This window comes from Acomys russatus, chromosome 22, assembly GCF_903995435.1.
Source record: "Acomys russatus chromosome 22, mAcoRus1.1, whole genome shotgun sequence".
Taxonomy (NCBI): Eukaryota; Metazoa; Chordata; class Mammalia; order Rodentia; family Muridae; genus Acomys; species Acomys russatus.
The window spans coordinates 27,508,499-27,525,944 of record NC_067158.1 but is presented as its reverse complement, the minus strand read 5'-3'; the positions used below and the strand labels follow the sequence as shown (position 1 = coordinate 27,525,944).

The following is a 17,446-nucleotide window of genomic DNA, read 5'->3' as shown; positions in this document are numbered from 1 at the left end:
AAACCAAACTGTCACGGCAGAAACACATTTCCCCAGCGGGAGGGGACATGAAACTTTATCCCACCCTTAACCCTCATCGGACAGTGTGACAGCATCCTAAAGTTAAAGACGACCCTACCACGTGCCCAGAAACCTGTGCCCAGGGATTTACACAAGACACATTACTGTACACACTCACACAACAGTGTTGGTTACTTTATTCAAAATACCCAAAAACCTAAGCCCAAACTAAAGGACCGTTAAGAAGGCCAGGGATAAATATGTTACCACTCTGTTCAGTCTGAAATAATACTCAGCAATAAAAAGAAATAAAGTACGCATACATAAAGCTCTGCTATATAAAAAGAGCTATATGAAGGGATCACTCATCCATAATCAAACAAAATCCCGAGCCAACTATTGCACCCAGCCACAAAGCCAATCAGGGCTGGCCTAGATCAGGACTCAGGGAGGTTGGCCAGCGGACACCACCGCTGGGGGTAGAGCTGAATTCACAAACTGGGGCTCTGTGAGCTATGGTAGTAGAGTTCTGGAGAAACCGAACAGGTCAGGGTGATCAGGTTAAACAGGAAACACTATTTTATCTGGCAATAAGAGATCTGCATACATATAGTTTTAAAGGGAAGTCTACTGGCTGGCAGCAATAAATAAATGGGAGCAAGGATGGGGAGCTTGGGTGGCTTCCAAGGAAGCAAGGGCCCCTACCTGCCACCATTCAGTGCATGGATTCGGGACTGGGGTTCTTCCGAGCCAAAGGAGTGAGAAAACACACAAACACAAAGAAGTGGATGGAGCCAAATAAAACAACAGTAAGCTTACATCCTCATCTTGTTGGTGAGGAAAATGAAGTTTAGAAGGGCGAACAGCTCACACAGCTAGTACAGGGGCCATCAGGTCAAACCACTTCTGTCTTCATCCAAAGATTCCAGGAGCCTGATGAAGTGCAGCTGGCCAGGCCAGGGCAGGAATGCTGTCAGGAACGGATGCACAAAGCATTGGCCCACAGGGCACAGCATCTGGAGAGAGGAGTAACTGCCTAGCCTTGAGCATGGTGTGTGCCACAGGGGTCAGGTGCTAGGGTATTGCATCCTTTGTGATCCTCTCGAATCCCATAGACAGGCATCTGTCATAATGATGAGGCTTCTAAGGCACTGGGACAACCAGGAGGTATGCACCACTGCACCATGCTGCGGATGTAACCATGCAGACACAAAAGCCTAAGTAAAAGACATGTTTCAAGGGCACATGGCTCAACAGTGGCATAAAGAACTACTGCCACTCTATATTCCTGCAGGCCCAGGGCAGATGGGCGCAATGGCCCCAGGACCATCTCTAAAGAGAGGAAAATCACCTTCAAAAGCCACTAGGGAGACTCAGCTGAACAATCGTGCACCCTGTCAGACGGTACCACAGCCCTTGCACTAAACCCACACTACAGCTGGTGCCACCTGACCACTGGGACAGCAGGCTCTATGCTGGAGGGACCCTGGCTGGCAGTTTCCACAGACCCTCTGTCATCTCCAAGGGGGACATCCAGACAGCTAGCCGGTTCCAACCTGATCATGTGACTCTCCACTGCTTTATTAAATAAAGAGCCTGCCCTAATTAAGTTCTTACAGCTACAACTTTGGGGACTGGTGAAATGGCTCAGTGAATAACGGCATCTGTCACCAAGCTTAATAACCTAGGTTCCATGCCCAGGACCCAAATGCAGAGGGAGAAAACTAACTCCTGAAAGTTATGTTGACTTCCACATACATACGTGACACACATAACCCTCCCACTTACATACCATAAAATAAATGAATAAAAATATAATTTACCCAGGACAGCCAAGGCTACACAGAGAAACCCTGTCTCGAAAAATCAAAATATACAAAAAACTACAACCTACGATCTGAGGGATACAGTGGAAGCAGAACCTTCTAGAATCCTAAGACAGAAGGATTCTGGCTGAACAAGCCTTTGTCAGCTGAAACTCCCCCAACTATTTTCTGACACATTTTATACTGCACCCAGCTGGACAGGATGAAAGCATAGCCTGGCAGTCACAGAGTAGGTGGGTAAAGGTCACACACTCCCCAAATGGCAGAGGGAAGAAGGCACAATTGTGACCCACAAAGGCCTCAGCGTCATGTCACAGACCCCTTCCATAACACACACGAAGGGGAAGCATGGTCTGCCAGTCATACCACAAGAGACGGCAGGACACATGGGCTTTCTCTAGCACCCCTGATGAGTCCACACTTCTTCGCACCTCTTTGCACTGTCCCATGATCGTCTGAGGCATGTTCAAGGGTACAAGGGTCAACAAAGGCATAAAGGACCACTCACACTCTATATCCCGGTCAGGACAGGGCAGGTGAGCACAGTGGCCCTGGCAGCCCCCTTTCTATCAGGAAAATAACATCAGATCCTGATGGGAAGACACCAGCTGCCTTAGGAGCTCTGTGCAGGCTCAGTCACACTTCCACTGTAGGAAGGCCAAGGCGGGGCAGCATGGCGCCTAAGAGGGGTAGACCTGTTGCTGGGAGAGAAGGGGCCTTCAGAGAGGACCACTTCCCTTTTCATTCCACGCCCACCCAATGGAATATTCCACCAGCCCCAGGACAGCTGGGTTAGTTGCAAACCAGGGAAAGAGCTGACACAACATCAAAGTTTCTCTGCATGTGCTCTGAGTTCAGAGAAATAAACTCCACAAAAGAGAGCCTGAAACCCGAGGTACAGCACGCTTTTCTAACACCGTGGAAGCACTGGGAAGGTAGCACAGAAGCAAAGGGAAACACAGCCCAGGTGGCACTGGGGAGCCTGGCCAGCGCTGAGTGTGGTGGCTTTCTCAAAGAGCTGGCACCAAGGCCTTTACAGGAAGTCCATCCCTTATAAACGTCAGCAGCCTTCTCCTCACTGACTCCTGAAGTCCAGCTGTCCACAGAGCCTGCAGCTGGGCTTCTGGCTCCTGGCTCCTCTCATCCAGTTATGAGAAGGCACTGAGGCCAGGGACTGTGTCACCAAGTCTCTTCTGTCAGCTAGAATGAAAAGCCCAGGGGCTCCAGGCACCAGGCCTGAGGCAGCCTTGAAGCTCCAATAAGGAAGGGCATGGCTCTCCCGGGAGCAGAGGCTGAAAGGCTGGCATCTGTCTCTCCTCCTGGATCCCCAAGCAGATGGCTTCTCCCCCCCCCCCCCAAGCATGTGGGAACAGGAGGCAGGGCGGTGGGCACCTTGCTCTTGGTAACATATGCCAGGGTGTTAATGGAAGCAAATTAGAGGCAAGGCTCGTCTCACAGGCTGCGCTTCAGCAACTGGAGCTGCCGCACTCACAGGATGGGTGAGAGCCAGGTTCCTCGGGGATGTGAAACTCAGGGCCCTGGAAGTTCGGCTTACAGCTCTTTGGCCTTGAGTGTGCTCTGCAAAGCCAGGGTGGACAGACGCTTGACTGCAAATGTTATTGTTTTTATTTTTAATGTCCTATGTGGAGAGCTTGGCACAGTCTTGGACACAAATAAGCCCTCAACAAATCCTGGCAACTACCAACTTCATTATCAGTATAATCAGTAAATATATATACACAATACACACACACACACACACACACAGAGTATAATCTTCTACACTAAAGAAGTTTATCAAGGGTCTCTCTCCACCCCAAAAAGTGATTGGAAAGATAACATGGCAGATAACATGGACCCTCCCTGCTCCATGGCCGCCAGTCAGTGCTCAGCAAACCTTTGCTTTTGCTGCCCCTCCGAACCTCCCGTGTGATTTTCACAGGAGCTGTTCCTCCAAGCAAGTAACAGTAATGAATTGTGTTGAGAAGGACAATGGCTGTCAAGACAGTAAGGAAACATCATAAAGTATCCAGGCTCGACAGTGTTAGGAATATCAGAAATATATATATGCATATATATACATATATATATACCTAATATATTCTAATATATATGTTCCTGATATATATGTTTTATATATATATATATATATATATATGTATGTATGTATGTATGTATGTATGCGCAACACACACATGTTCAATACCATCTACACCATGGTACTTCCCAGATGTTTGGAGTCCTGCCATGGATCCAGCTTCTATTTCCAAGGGCCTTCTGTGGAGGACCTGGGCATAACTCTGTGAAATGCTGGTGGCAATGATTAACCACAGGGCCGAGACAAGCTGGGCAGCCTCCGGCAATGATAAAGAACTACAGAAATAAGACTTGAAAGGGATTAGAAGCTATCGGAAAAAGAGGGCCTTCAAGTGAGATAGCTCCTGGTTACTCAGAGCAGGAAGGTGGACAGTGACAGAGGCAAAGCAGAGCTCAGGGCAGCCTGGGACATTATAATGACCATTATCCACCCAGAAACAGCTGTTCCCTAGGTGCTCCTGACTCCCTCACCACTGCCCTAAGCTGTCCATCATATTTCTCTCTCTCTCTCTCTCTCTCTCTCTCGTCACTCTTGAAAATGTCCTCTTTTCCTCCCACCTCTGCACTGTGGCTCCACACTCAAACAGCTAAGAAAATACACACACAGAGAAAGGGGACACTGTTTGGGGACACTGCATGAAGGGCACACAGAAATCCTTTGTACTCCTTTGAGACCTTTCCAAATGTCTGGATTATTTCAAAATAAACAAAGAGGGGAACCCACCAGCCCTCTTCATGTGCCATCCTATTCTCCTGGCCAGGGCGCTCTGCATGAAGCTCATCCTTCCCCCCCGCCCATGAAACCCTAAGGAGCCTCTACCTTCTGCTCTAAGGGTGGCCCCAGGGGTCCGTGTGTTGGGAGCTCTATCTATCCTCTGCATGGCTGTGTAAAGAGGTGCTGGGACCTGTATGAAGTGGAACACAGTAGAAGGTCATTTCTGACCTCTCCCTGGTCTTTCCCTGGCGTCCTGGCTCACCCAAATTATCCTCCACATCCTCATGATGCCATTTGCTGGGAATTTGAGGCCACCTGATCACCAACTTTCAGCCAAGAAAAACTCCATAAAGGATAACATTGACAGTGTTAGCGATATGAGGGGAGGAGAGGGAGAGGGAGAGGGAGAGGGAGAGGGGAGAGAGAGAGAGAGAGAGAGAGAGAGAGAGAGAGAGAGAGAGAGAGAGAGAGAGAGAAAAGAGTTAGTTTAAGGATATATACCCCCCCCCCCCCGCAGTGTGTCCCTCATATGGTCTCAATTTCAGGGCACTAAAATACACATAAATGGAGACTTTCAAGGACACCTGTAGAGTACTCTAATGCTGGGATAGAGGGGGGAGCATGCTGAGAAGATGTGAGCCTCTCAGCCCTGGAAGGCATGAGTCCAGCTTTGCTGCTGGGAGGCTCCCCACTAATGCCCTCACAGGATTTCCACAGCGTGTGTATGTGCCTTCCCTGGACCCCACAGTCCATGAGGGTCAGTGCAGAGCTGAGCAAGATCCCACTGCAACAGGCTCACCCACAGCGCCTGATAACTTGCGTCTGAATGGAGAATGGCACCTCACTAGTCAAGCAGTCACAGAAAATGCACTACAGCAAGCCGGAATTTTCCTGCTGGAAACAGGATGGGAACAGAGATTATCTTTCTCCAAGGAGGTCAGACATCAAGAAGGTCTTCGTCCTATAGCCCAAGACTTAATCTTTATCAGCCTCTGCCTCTTCTGAATTTCACCCACAAGATCCCCACAAGATCCAAGAGCAGGCAGCAGAAGGTGGGCTAAGGATCAGGTAGCTGGGGTGGAGGGTGGGTAAGACAGCCTTGAAGCAAGGTGGTCGATAGATTTCAAATGGCCTGAAACACTAGCAGATTGGTAGTGGCCAACTGAGAGGCTGGGCTCTTCAGGGAAAGCAAAAGATGTGTGCTTGGGGGGGCCGAGCTCAAAAATTCATCATTACCCCCGTGATTGCCTCTGAGCACGGCAAAAAGCCCAGATGTGTTTTCACTTTCAAAGGTTGGAATGGTCTTCATGCTCACGTGCCTCCCTTAGACCAGCCAGTAGCCAGAGCCCCACAGACCTATTCGGCTGGAAGCTTAGCTGTCTCTAACAAAGTGACACTGGAAAAAAATCCTGCGAGAATAACATTCTCAGTGACACCCGTTATCACTAAGCCACGAAAACCTGAAGTCCCACAGAAGCGTGAGATAAGTCAGCCATACGCCCAGAATGCACCCATCTTGCCCACCATAGAAAGTGTTTGTTGGCAAATAGTCTTTCCTGCCCAAAATGGCCATTCCTTTTCGGAGCCTGAGGCTGAATGTTAAAATGGCCAAGGACACCAAATAAAGATGGAATGTGCAGATGCGAGGAAACGAACAGGCTGGAGAGGGGGTGGTGAGGACTGCAACACAGAGGCAGTCTCCACATGGAGAAGACAGCTGTCGCCAACTGCCACTGGCCCCTATACTTGACCCTAACCATGCCAGCCTAAAAAGCACCAAGTGTACATACCTCACACAAATGGCTTCTGAAACAAGACCTTCAACCAACAAGGGCCAGAGCCCAGCCTCTGAGAACAACTGAAAATCTCGGGAACAGGGGAGCTGTGGTTTCCCTTCCAGCTGCCGTAACCTGGCATTGGGGCAAGGAGTCACTGAAGCAAAGGAACGGCTGAGGGGGCCTGTGGTACATCAAGCCAGGAGAAACAGGAGTCCCGGGCAGAGAGAAGGACTATGGAGTAGCTTGGATCAAAAGCCAAGAACAGTACTCTGAGGAGTTCAAGTCTCTGCTCCCTAATGCTTTCATCCATCTACAGCTCTGCCTGGTTAGTAAGCCTTGCGGCAGTCAGCTCCCTAGCTGGGACTCCATCCCGGACCTTAGCAATGCCCTCCCCCTTGATAGTGAAAAGTATTCTCTTTATACCAGGAATAGTTTCTGAGAGGAATGCAGTTTGCCGCCCACTGCTGAGGAAGCCTGCTGGAAGCCAGCTCACAAGGTACCCTGACTGACTAGTAAGGATGCCCGCGCAGAGTGAGCCCAGCAGGGTGTAAAGTAAAACTTAATAAAGCTAGGAGGCCTTCCACCACGCCACATTCTCTAAATGCCTGTTGGTATCAAATGGTGGGTACCAGCACCTGTACTTTCCACCAGAACACTCAGACCAGGTCACCACTGGAATCATGACTTCCAGCTCTCCTTTGTACAACCACAGGCGGTGCCTCTCTGTGTCACTCACAGTCTCAGGGCTGCAGAAAAGCTCCTTTCTGGAGCCATGTGCCAGGATGCTGCCTGTGTGTGACAGAAGTGAGAAAGGGGTGAGAAGACCGTGCCAGCCAGGATAGACTTGGGGGACAGGGAGAGCTGAGTCATTCCAGGCAGGCAGCCTCCCCATGAGCCCCTGGGTGGCTGGACTGGACGAGCAAGAATGTTCCTCCAAGTTCCGTCATTTTCCTAGATACAACTGGGGCAACGGAGGCTGGGACTCTGAGATCGGAAATGTTCCCAGGCCCTAAATGTTCCAACTTTGGGCAACTCCACTGTGGAGATTGGCCAGTGAAGTCAAGGCAAATATTTCAAAATCCAAAACCAAACTACTACAATCTGAGGCACTGTGGCCCTAAGCACTTTCAGTCAAGAGAGGCTGCACCTATAAAGATGCACATTTTGAATTCTCAACATAAACAGACACTAATGTCCACAGAGCTCAGAATTGTGCAGGCACCATCTTTCTCCTGCCTCTCTTGTCCGAGCATGCTGGAGATGCTGCAACGGAAGCCACCTTTTCGTCCTAGTCAAAAACCACTTGGCTGGGCATGGAGGCATAACTCCGTGGTTAAGAGCACCTGCTGCTCTTGCAGAGGGACCCAAGTTTAGTTCCCAGCATCCATATCAGCTGGCCCATAACTACCTGTAACTGCAGACACAGGGGCTCTAGTACTCCTCCTGGCTTCCATAGGCACCTGCGAGCACATGCGCACGTGTGCACAAACACAAAATTTTTTAATTAACAAACTACTCGGCTGATCATAAATAATATCTCAACTTACTTATATACATAAAAAGAAAGTCCAGGTCCAGGACAGCCAAGGCTAACACACAGAGACCCTGTCTCGAAAAACCAAAACAAAACACATTAGGTCATCTTTGGACCACCAGCCTTACTTCTAAAGTGTGGGGTAGAATAAGCAAAATTCTCATGATTCCAAGATAATCAACAACACATCTTCGCCGACTGTAAAAAGGCCAATCTTTCTGAGCCAGGCATGAAAGAGAAGCCAGCTGGTTGGGGACAGATGATAATCAGTTCTCAGCGGGCTCTTGGTCCCAACTCCCAGGGCGATGCATGGAAGCAAAGAGCTATCAATGGTCCGACATCTGACCGCTTACTCACCACACCATCTGCTCCCCCTCATGCAAATTTAAAATTGGTGCACCCTGTCATGAGATAGAACAAGGGCTAAATCCGTCTTTCTAAGGCCACCAGTAACTGTTGCCCATACAATGGTGGCGAATACATTCAAGTTGAGCCTAAGATGGAAGCCTAATGCACCTCCATGCTAGACCGAGAATAAACAGCCACACTGAGACGCTCTGTTGATTAATTTCCTGTTTTCTAAAATTGTCATTTCCAAAACTACTTCTGTGTTTTATCTCTTGATAAAATGAACAAGAACATTGGGATTGAAGGGCTGAAAATAACTGCCTTCTTGAGACCCAAGACACGTGATCATTTCTAGCCGGTGGGTTTCCTTTCTGCATCTGGGGCCCACAGCACAGTGCCCCCCCCCTCGTTGCTGCATGTCCAGAGAAAAGACATTGGGAAGATCACTCCCTGAAGTCTTTGTAAGGTGACACCTTTCTCCCCTCCATCTTGTGCTCCCCCATAAGTGGCCGGAAGGGTTGGGGAGAGATCACAGTTACTGTTTCAAGACAGCTCAGGTTTCCAATGTCTGATAGGCACGCTCCTGCCCTTTTAGGATAAGGCTCTGAAAACCATCTGGCCAATGACAGAATGACTTTTTTTTTTTTTTTTTGAAGGAGGAAACGTAAATGCAGGCAAGTGTGCATGTTTATTTAAGTGCTTTGTACTCGCACACGAGCAGACTGCACTAACAGATTTCTCCATGTTTGGCTGACTTTGCCAGCTTGCCATAAACACGCTTCCGCATCTTTTCTTAATTGTTTATAAATAGCACCAACACCCGAAAATGTAAATCAAGGCAAGCTGTGCCTACACTTGGCTCTGCTGTGATGGCAGTACGTGACAACTGCCAAATCCCGGAGAGGGGAGCCAAGGCCTGCAGTGGATGCCACGAAGCTGCCTTGCATTCATTCCTATGACAGCCAAAGAGACAGAAGCAACTTGCTCCCCACAAAGACAGACGGGCCTTTTGTTTGGCACATAGACACTTGCTGGCTCCGTCTGGCTTGGTCTGCCCTGTCACATCCAGTAAGATCTTATGTTGTCTCGCATCCTAGAATCCGCCACAGCATCATAAGTGTGCTACCAAGCTCATCTTACAGACAAGGGACACAAGGAACAGAGAATTGCATACACTGCCCAAGATGTCAGCCCCAAAAGAGGCTCAAATCTACAGCAAAGGCAAATCCCCCCCAAACACCTACCCCATCACACTGTAGGGGGATTCAAGTCCCTTCCAAAAGCAAGCCTAGGGACACTGTCCAGGTGCTTTTTGTTGCTGTGATAAACACCATGACCAAAGGAAACTAGGTGGGGAAGAGTCCACTTCAGCTCACAGATCACAAGCCATCATGGGGGAGGCCAGAACGGGAGCTCAAGACAGAAACTGGAGCAGAGACCATTGAGGAACACAGCTTACTGACTTGCTCTGGCACTCACTCAGCCTGCTTTCTTACACACCCCAGGCCCACCAGCTCCAGCGTGGCACCACACACAGTGGGCTGGACCCTCCCACAGCAATTAGCAATTCAGAAAATGCCTCACAGACAATGGCCACAGGGTCCCTCTTCCCAAATGTGTAGAAATGACCACCAGGATTAGCCATTGCAGACACACTACTACATGAAGCATGGTCTTGAAGTCACAGAGACCAGCCAGTGCTCTGTCCCACTGACGACACTGAAATAATCGTGTCTGCTGGCCCTCAGGGTGCCAGGCTCAGCACCGCATCCTCCTTCATTCTCACTGAGATCCGTGACCGTGCTGCATTTCACTCCCCATATACAGATGAGAAAACTGAGGCCCATAGAGAAAGGAAGTCGTCTACGAACACCTGTTAGGAACTTCTGGAAAACATTCAAATGCAAATATTCCTTTACTTACAGATGTTAGGCAAATATAAAAGTAACTAACACCAGGGGCTAGAGCGATGGCTCAACAATGAGAGACATGATTTCTCTACTAGAGGACCAAGGCTCAATTCCAAGCATCCACATGCTGGTTCAAGATTCCCTTTAACTCCAGTTCCTGGGGATCCAACATCTTCTTTTGGCCCATAAGGGCACCAGGCATGCACCAACATACCCACAGGAAAAACTCCCATTGTTAGAATTCAAACCTGAGACAAACTACTAAGGTTTAACATATGAAAGTGGATGCTGGGTACCAGGTTCTCCCAGCATCCCTCAGTCCCTATCTGTTACATGGTATAGCTAGCATATGCCCCCTACCCTGAACTTACCAGCCCTTCCTCCAGCTGCCCTTCCCTTCCCTATATAATCCAGCCATTTTGGTTAGCTGGCCCGTTGTCTACCCTTCGCCCTGCTGGTCTCTTGGCCAGCCTCTCAGCCCAGGTCAGCCTTCTTGGTCAACAGGTCCTCTCTCTTCTCCCCTCCCCCATCTCCTCACACGGCCCAGCTCAGTCTGGCCATGTTCACTCTGGACCCTCCCAGATAGCTCTACCTCTGATTCCACTCTCCCTTTTATCTAAAATAAACTTTCTCCTCTGACACACCTAGGAGCAGTCATGGCTTTCCTTTTTTATTTCATTCACCCATATGCATAAAATAAGACACAAATAAAAAAATAAATTTAAAAAGTAATGAATATGAAATACTATAGTAACAATAAAAACTTGAAAGCACACAGTGAAACTGCCGTTCCCTATACTCTCTACCCACTCCTCGGAGGCAGCCGACGTGAACAGCATGCTGGGTTTTCCTCAGGAGCTTTTCTGTGCATTTAGAGATAACAACACACACCTAAGTTAAGAAGATCCAAACATGACCTGTTCTCTGCTTGCTGACTTCCACAATCCCCCGGACACTTCCTACAGTCCCGGAACAATGCAGAAAGATGAGGCTCCATGCCAGGACCCCTTCCCACCATCACTCACGTGGCTGCAGACGCTCTGTCCTATTTCCCTACAGTATCCAGAAGTAATTGTTGGTGGTGGCTGGTAAGGCTGTGCCATCCAGACTCTTTCACAAGGAAGGACGGGCTGCCCCAGAGAGCCACAGTGAGCACTGCATGGTGATACTCTCCTGAAGTCACCAGTTCCCTGTCCTGAGTGAAGAAGGGGTCAAGGCTAAGCCACGCTGGTCCACAGGGAACACTGTTGGGAACACAGCTTCCTAGACACAGATGCATGCTCAGGCTCTGGCAGGCCCATGGCATGAACCACAGATACCTCGGCCCCAGCTGCTTCCTCCTGCCTTCACATCCTGGAGATGATCCCTTCATCCCCTGCCTCCAAAGACTCTGCTTACGGCAGCTTCTCTCCTTGAAACACCTCTGACACTCTTCAAGCATCTCTGTCCCCCGATTACCATTTCCTGAGCCATAGCTGTAACTATGGAAGATTAGAAGGCTCTTTGTATATTTCAGTTTTTAAAAAATGTAAATACATCCTGAAGAGACAGCATAACATCCCAATGAGGAGCAAATGTGTTAGCAGGTGCACACAGAGGGGAAAATATCAGGGTCCCTAAGGCCATCCAGGACAGTGATCCACAGACATACCTCTGGTGAACACAGATGCTCAGATCACCCAGGCTATAATTCTTTACAATGAAGAGACTCAATGCAAAATCAGCAGAGGGTAGGTACAAGGTATGCTCAGGAAACCAGGAGTGAGCTTCTAGAACCTTCTCCCAAGGGAATCATACAAGATACACTTAAGACCCTCCAGCAAAGAGCTATGATAGCACACGTAAGATATTTCAGCAGGTCCCACAGTGACTCAGAGCTCAGGGTTATCATGGGGTCCAGTTCACATTAGTGCCCTCTGCACAACATGCACCAAAACCTCAGACTCCCAAAAGAAGGCAAGTATGGGCAAAAACTACATGTCTACACAGCCAGCAGAGGCCCTGGGAACCCCTCCCTCCAGTCAGATCAGGCACCACCCCCAACCCAGGTTTCCAGATACAGCCAGCAGCCCACCTCACACATAGGCCTGGCCTGGAGGGGGGTCCGCCGCTGTGGGGCCTCTCCATTGCTTGACCCCTGGCACCGTGTCAGCTTGTGCCTAGGGGCCCTGTCTTCCTTCCTCATCCATTCTTAGCCTTCCTGCGTATGTATGATCTTCCTTAATAACTAAGAAACAGTTCTTAGCCAATTCTTAGATTTTTTTTTTTTTTTTTTGGTACAGGAAAAAGATTGAACTCCTTACATTAAAAAAAAAAAAAAAAAAAAAAAAAAAAAAGACATCAGAGAAATGCAGAAGACAAGAGGTACAAAGTCAGAGGTGACCAGTGAACTGTCACAGAGGCTTCCAACTATGCCAAGGAAAAAGTCTAGGGTGCCATGGGGAGGAACCTTCAGTGATGGGACCTCCACTGGTGGGACCTAGGGTAGGCACGGCAACAAGTCCTGTTGTCAGCACGATTCTTCTTCCGTCTAAGGCACAAACCCCTTTCACCTGCACTTCCTCCTGACGACCTGAGTGAGAAAACAGGAAGGCCTTAAAGTTCAGGGGAAAGGTGGGTGCCGCTGGAGTCCAGAAGCCCCAAGAGTTTCAGCCATGAATCCACGCTCAGAGATAATCTTCTTCTCCGTGAGAGGGAGAGGAACACTGCCTGTCTCATGGCTGCAAGGGTCAAGTGAAGAAACGGACAGGTATGAATTCTGTTCAGGGACAAGAGTTGTCAATACGTGAAGTCGCTCCCATAACCTTTCAGCGGTGCTGACTATGTGCCAATTACCAGGTCAGAGCTTGGAGACACAGGAGATTTGAGAGTGGGTGAAGCAAATGGGTCCCGGGGCTCCAGGGCCTGCCATGGCTCAGAGGATCCGTGTGGAAGGGCTGGTAGGTAAGAAGGAGGCTGTTTCAGTGGTTGAGGCAGCTGAGGCCAGAAACATGGGTCTGAACCCCAGAACTGCCCTTTGCAGGCTCTGGGATTCCAACATTTGTAACAATCAACCTAGCATTTGAAAACAGAGCATTTGAATGTTTCCAGCACAAAGAAATGGTATGTCCATGGTGATAGACCAGCTGGCCACACAGATCTGACTATTATACTCACGTGCTGCAATGTCATTTTGCTACATTTGTACCTATAATTGCCATGGGTCCATTACAAATAAAACGGAAGGGCAGGTGTGGTGGCACCCGCCTGCAATCTCAGAGCTTGGGAGGTAGATGGTTAGGCAGGAAGATCAGGAGTTCAAGACCAGCCTTAGCTTCATAGCAAGTTGGAGGCCAAAACCTGTCTCTAAAATGTCAAATAAATGAACACATAATTGTTTTCTGTGGCCTTGGGCAAGGTGCTTAACTCTCCTGATCCTCTGGCTCCTTTACCTGTACAGCAAAGCTAATCACAGCAGAAAAAAGTTCTCACGACACAGAATGACATTAAACCACTTCAAACATCACTGTGTGGGGCTTGGCTGCACCTAAAAAAGGCTTCAAAAGGCACAAGCAGGTTTGGAATTTTCCAGAATGAAAAGTACAAAGCACTGCCACAGACATTATCTTTTTGACCCTTGGAACACCTCTCCTAAGAAAGCACAACAAAGACAGGACCCGGGAGACCCAGCGGCTTCCCGGCAGAGGGAGAGCCACCTCCTTCCTCCACGCCCTCGCCGCACACCAGTTTTGCTCCTAAATGTTGGAAGAAATGTCAAACCTAGACTCAGAATAATGACCTAGAACCACAGCCCACAGAACAGAACCACTTCATTCACGGCCCTAAGAGCCTTCTCTCCCCTGTACTGCCAAAGCAGGAGGAATCCAAGGCCGGGAGCCTGGAGCACACACCATGGTCGGCTGCTGGCAGGTCATCTTTTGAGAGATCATCCCATAAAATTCATGTCACACTTTTCAAAAAGACAGTGTGACTTTTATAGAACTGTCTACTCCACTTGGAAAGAAGGTCTAATAAAACCACAGAAGGGAAGCACACGCACAACACAACAACAAATTAGGTTCATCTGTCACAGGCTCACGTCCCAAAGCCCTCTGGGCACACAGCCGCTCTGCTGGGCTGAAATTGAATTGCAAGGGACAAACAGGTCAACTTATTGAAAGAGGTTGGCTCCACCCCCTCTGCCCCCCAAAAACAAGTCCCATGTAAAAATTCCTTTAACTCAGTTGTTGTCTTTGTTTTTTCTAGAGTGAATGCCACAGCTGGATCCTCAGACAGCACGCACTGATGACTCGCTCACCTTGGAGGGACCAAGCCAGGCACTACAGCAAGTGCAAATGGCACAGAGCCTGCCTCTATGAGGCTCACCCACTCTGGGAGGGCTGGGTAGGGTTGGATCCCTCAGTTACAATCCCAACCGCACAGGATCACTGCTTACAGCAGCGGTTCTCAACCTGTGGGTTGAGACTCTTTTGGAGGTTGAACAACCAACCCATTCACAGGGGTCGCATATCAGATATTCATATTATGGTTCATAACAGTAGCAAAATTACAGTTATGAAGTAGCAATGAGAATAATTTTCCGGTTGGGAGTCACCACAAGACGGAGAACAATATTAATGGTCGCAGCATTAGGAAGGTTGAGAGCCACTGGCTTACAGCAATACCACACTTGGCTCTCAAAAGCTGGGGCTCTAGGACTTCAGGCCAAAGTTAAGCCCTATTCCAAGCTCCCTCAGGACAGCTTCTGGCAGCTGCTGTGAGCCACGGGAAAAGCACGCAGAAAGGAGGTGAAGGAGGCCTGTGCTGCCCTTCTCACAGACCTCCTCGGGGCAGAAGATAAAATCTTGGGTTTTAAAAGCCTGTAAGAAATCACCACTGCCATTAATAGCAACAGGGTGAGATGAGATGAGGGTATTCTCCCAGGCGAAGGAAAGCAGCATGCGACCGCGCACGTAGCCAGGCCCAGGGGTCCGTGAGAGGCCTGGGTGACTCCAACACCCACTTCCGAGCCACTGCCTCACCTTCCGAGCAGCACTCAGAAAGGAGCGGTCAGTAGAAGAGGCATGTTTTCTGCTGGTTTTGACGTTGTAAGAAATGGACAGATACAGTGCATCTTCGATGTGGGGTGTGCTTAGAGCTCCCCAACACAGACAAGCGGGAGGAGCTGGCTCCCTCCCAACCTGGCTGGTGGGAGGGGCATGTCTCAGGACTGTGAGATGGGAAAGTTATAGGTCATCTGCCAACTGGCTGAGCCTGGATTCAGAGAAGAGAGAAATCCTGTGCCCTGCATTATTCATAAGACCAGGCTGCGTCCTAAGCCAACAGGATGTGGAATTTGGGGATGGAGCAAGTCCTGCCTGTGGGGGAAGAGTCAGTACTTCCGCCATATCAGCACACTGGCCATTTTTTTGCCCTTTTCTTTCAGCTGGTGTTTCTTTCTGCAGAATGGTGTGGTAAAAGCTGATTCATTTTCACGAGTCTCTTAAAGTTCTTATTGTATTTCCCATAGTGTCGCCCAAACTTGCCGCACTGTGAAGCAAGAAGAGGCTTTACACCATGGAAGGCTCCAGCTAGCCTGTGCACATGCTCCCAGCAAAGGTCAAAGAGCATCCCAACGTCACAAAATGGCATTCGATTTCCTTAGCGCAACCCAGAGAAATAGAGGGATGGACTCCTCAAAAAAATCTACCAGGAAAAGACTCAGTGACCTCACTTCAGATGCACTGGGTGTAAGCTGCAACAGTGTGCCCCTCTTTTCCAGATCATGCCACTCAACTGCACCCTCCAAAACCACTCTTAACTGACCCCAGGTGCCTTAGTTCAACCGCATACCACAACAGCTCAACAGACCGCCAACACCTGCCTCTGGCTTCCTGAAGATGACCTTACCCTAAGGTGGGCTCCCAAGTCCAGGAAGAAAATGCAGAAAATGCAAAGCTCTGGTTAGCCCTTCCTTTGTCCTTTCCCGAGCGAGATACAGCAGTCTCAGATCAAAAAGAGAGAAAGGGCTGGAAAAAAAATGGCTCAATGCTAAAGAGCACTTGCTGCTCTTTCCTAGGACCCAGGTTCAGTTCCCAGCACCCACATCAGGGCACTCACAGCCACCTGTAACTCCAGTTCCAGGAGACCAGATACCCTCTTCGGACTTCCGTAGTGTCTTAGTTAGGATTTCTACTGCTGTGATAAAACACAATAACCAAAAGCAACTTGGGAAGGAATGGGATTATTTCCGCTTACATGTCCTGATCACAGTCCAACATGAAGGGAAGTCAGGGCAGGAAGTCAGGGCAAGAACCTAGAGGCAAGAGCTAGAGCAGAGGTCAAGAGCAGTGCTGCTTGCTGGCTTGTGCTTTCACCAGCGGCCTCTCCTGGGCTCTCTTTATGGACTGCAGCCTACCACAGTGCCAAGCCTCAGCTCCCCATGACCCCTTGATGCTTTAAAAACCAGAACCATCGGGGTGACTTTTCCACAACCAGGCTTGGCTGCCAGCATGAGGTACAAGCAGTGGGCCACAGCTCCTGTGTGCTGACTCTAAGGAAACACTCCAGAGAAGATTTTCCCTCGGTGATGCCACTTCTTCTTGACCACAGCTGTTCTTCAGCCCTGGCTGGCCAGCAGAGCTTTCACTTTAGTGCTTCTTAATTCAAATTATTACATGAAATTTGTGAAAGGATCTTTGCTTCCCTCAGAAACGTCACGGGGTAGGCCTCCATTGTCTGTACGCGCCCAGCATTACCTTCCCACCCCAACAACAGCTTGTTAAGCTCTAATGTCTGGTGTCTTCTCTAGCTCTGGAACATTCCCAAGCTCTTCCACAATCCTCCCAAAACATGATCAGGTCTGTCACATCAATACCCCACTCCTGGTACCAGTTTATGTCTCAGTTAGGATTTCTGTTGCTATTACAAAACACCATAGCCAAAATCAACTTGGGGGGGGGGGGCTGGTGGTGGAAGGGTTTATTACAGCTTATAGTCTGTTATCCAGGGGAAGTCAAGGCAGAAACCTAGAGGCAGAAGCTGATAGAGAGGCCATGGCGGAGTGCAGCTTGTTGGCTTTGCTTAGCCTTCCTTCTTACATCACCCAAGCCTACCAGGCCAGGGATAGATAGCACTGGCCCCAGTGAGCAGGGGCTACCCACATCAATCATCAATCAAGAATATGTACTGCAGACTTGTGTATAGACAAACCTTAATAGATCTACTGTTCCAACGGGGAGGCTCTCTCCCCAAATGAC

The 17,446-nt window shown here is 49.2% G+C and overlaps 1 protein-coding gene across 1 annotated transcript in view; it reads right to left on the bottom strand.

Moving 5' to 3' along the window:
* The window catches only part of Afap1 (actin filament associated protein 1), a 111,191-nt gene that overhangs the window by 76,608 nt on the left and 17,137 nt on the right, over positions 1-17,446 (bottom strand). The window lies entirely within an intron of this gene.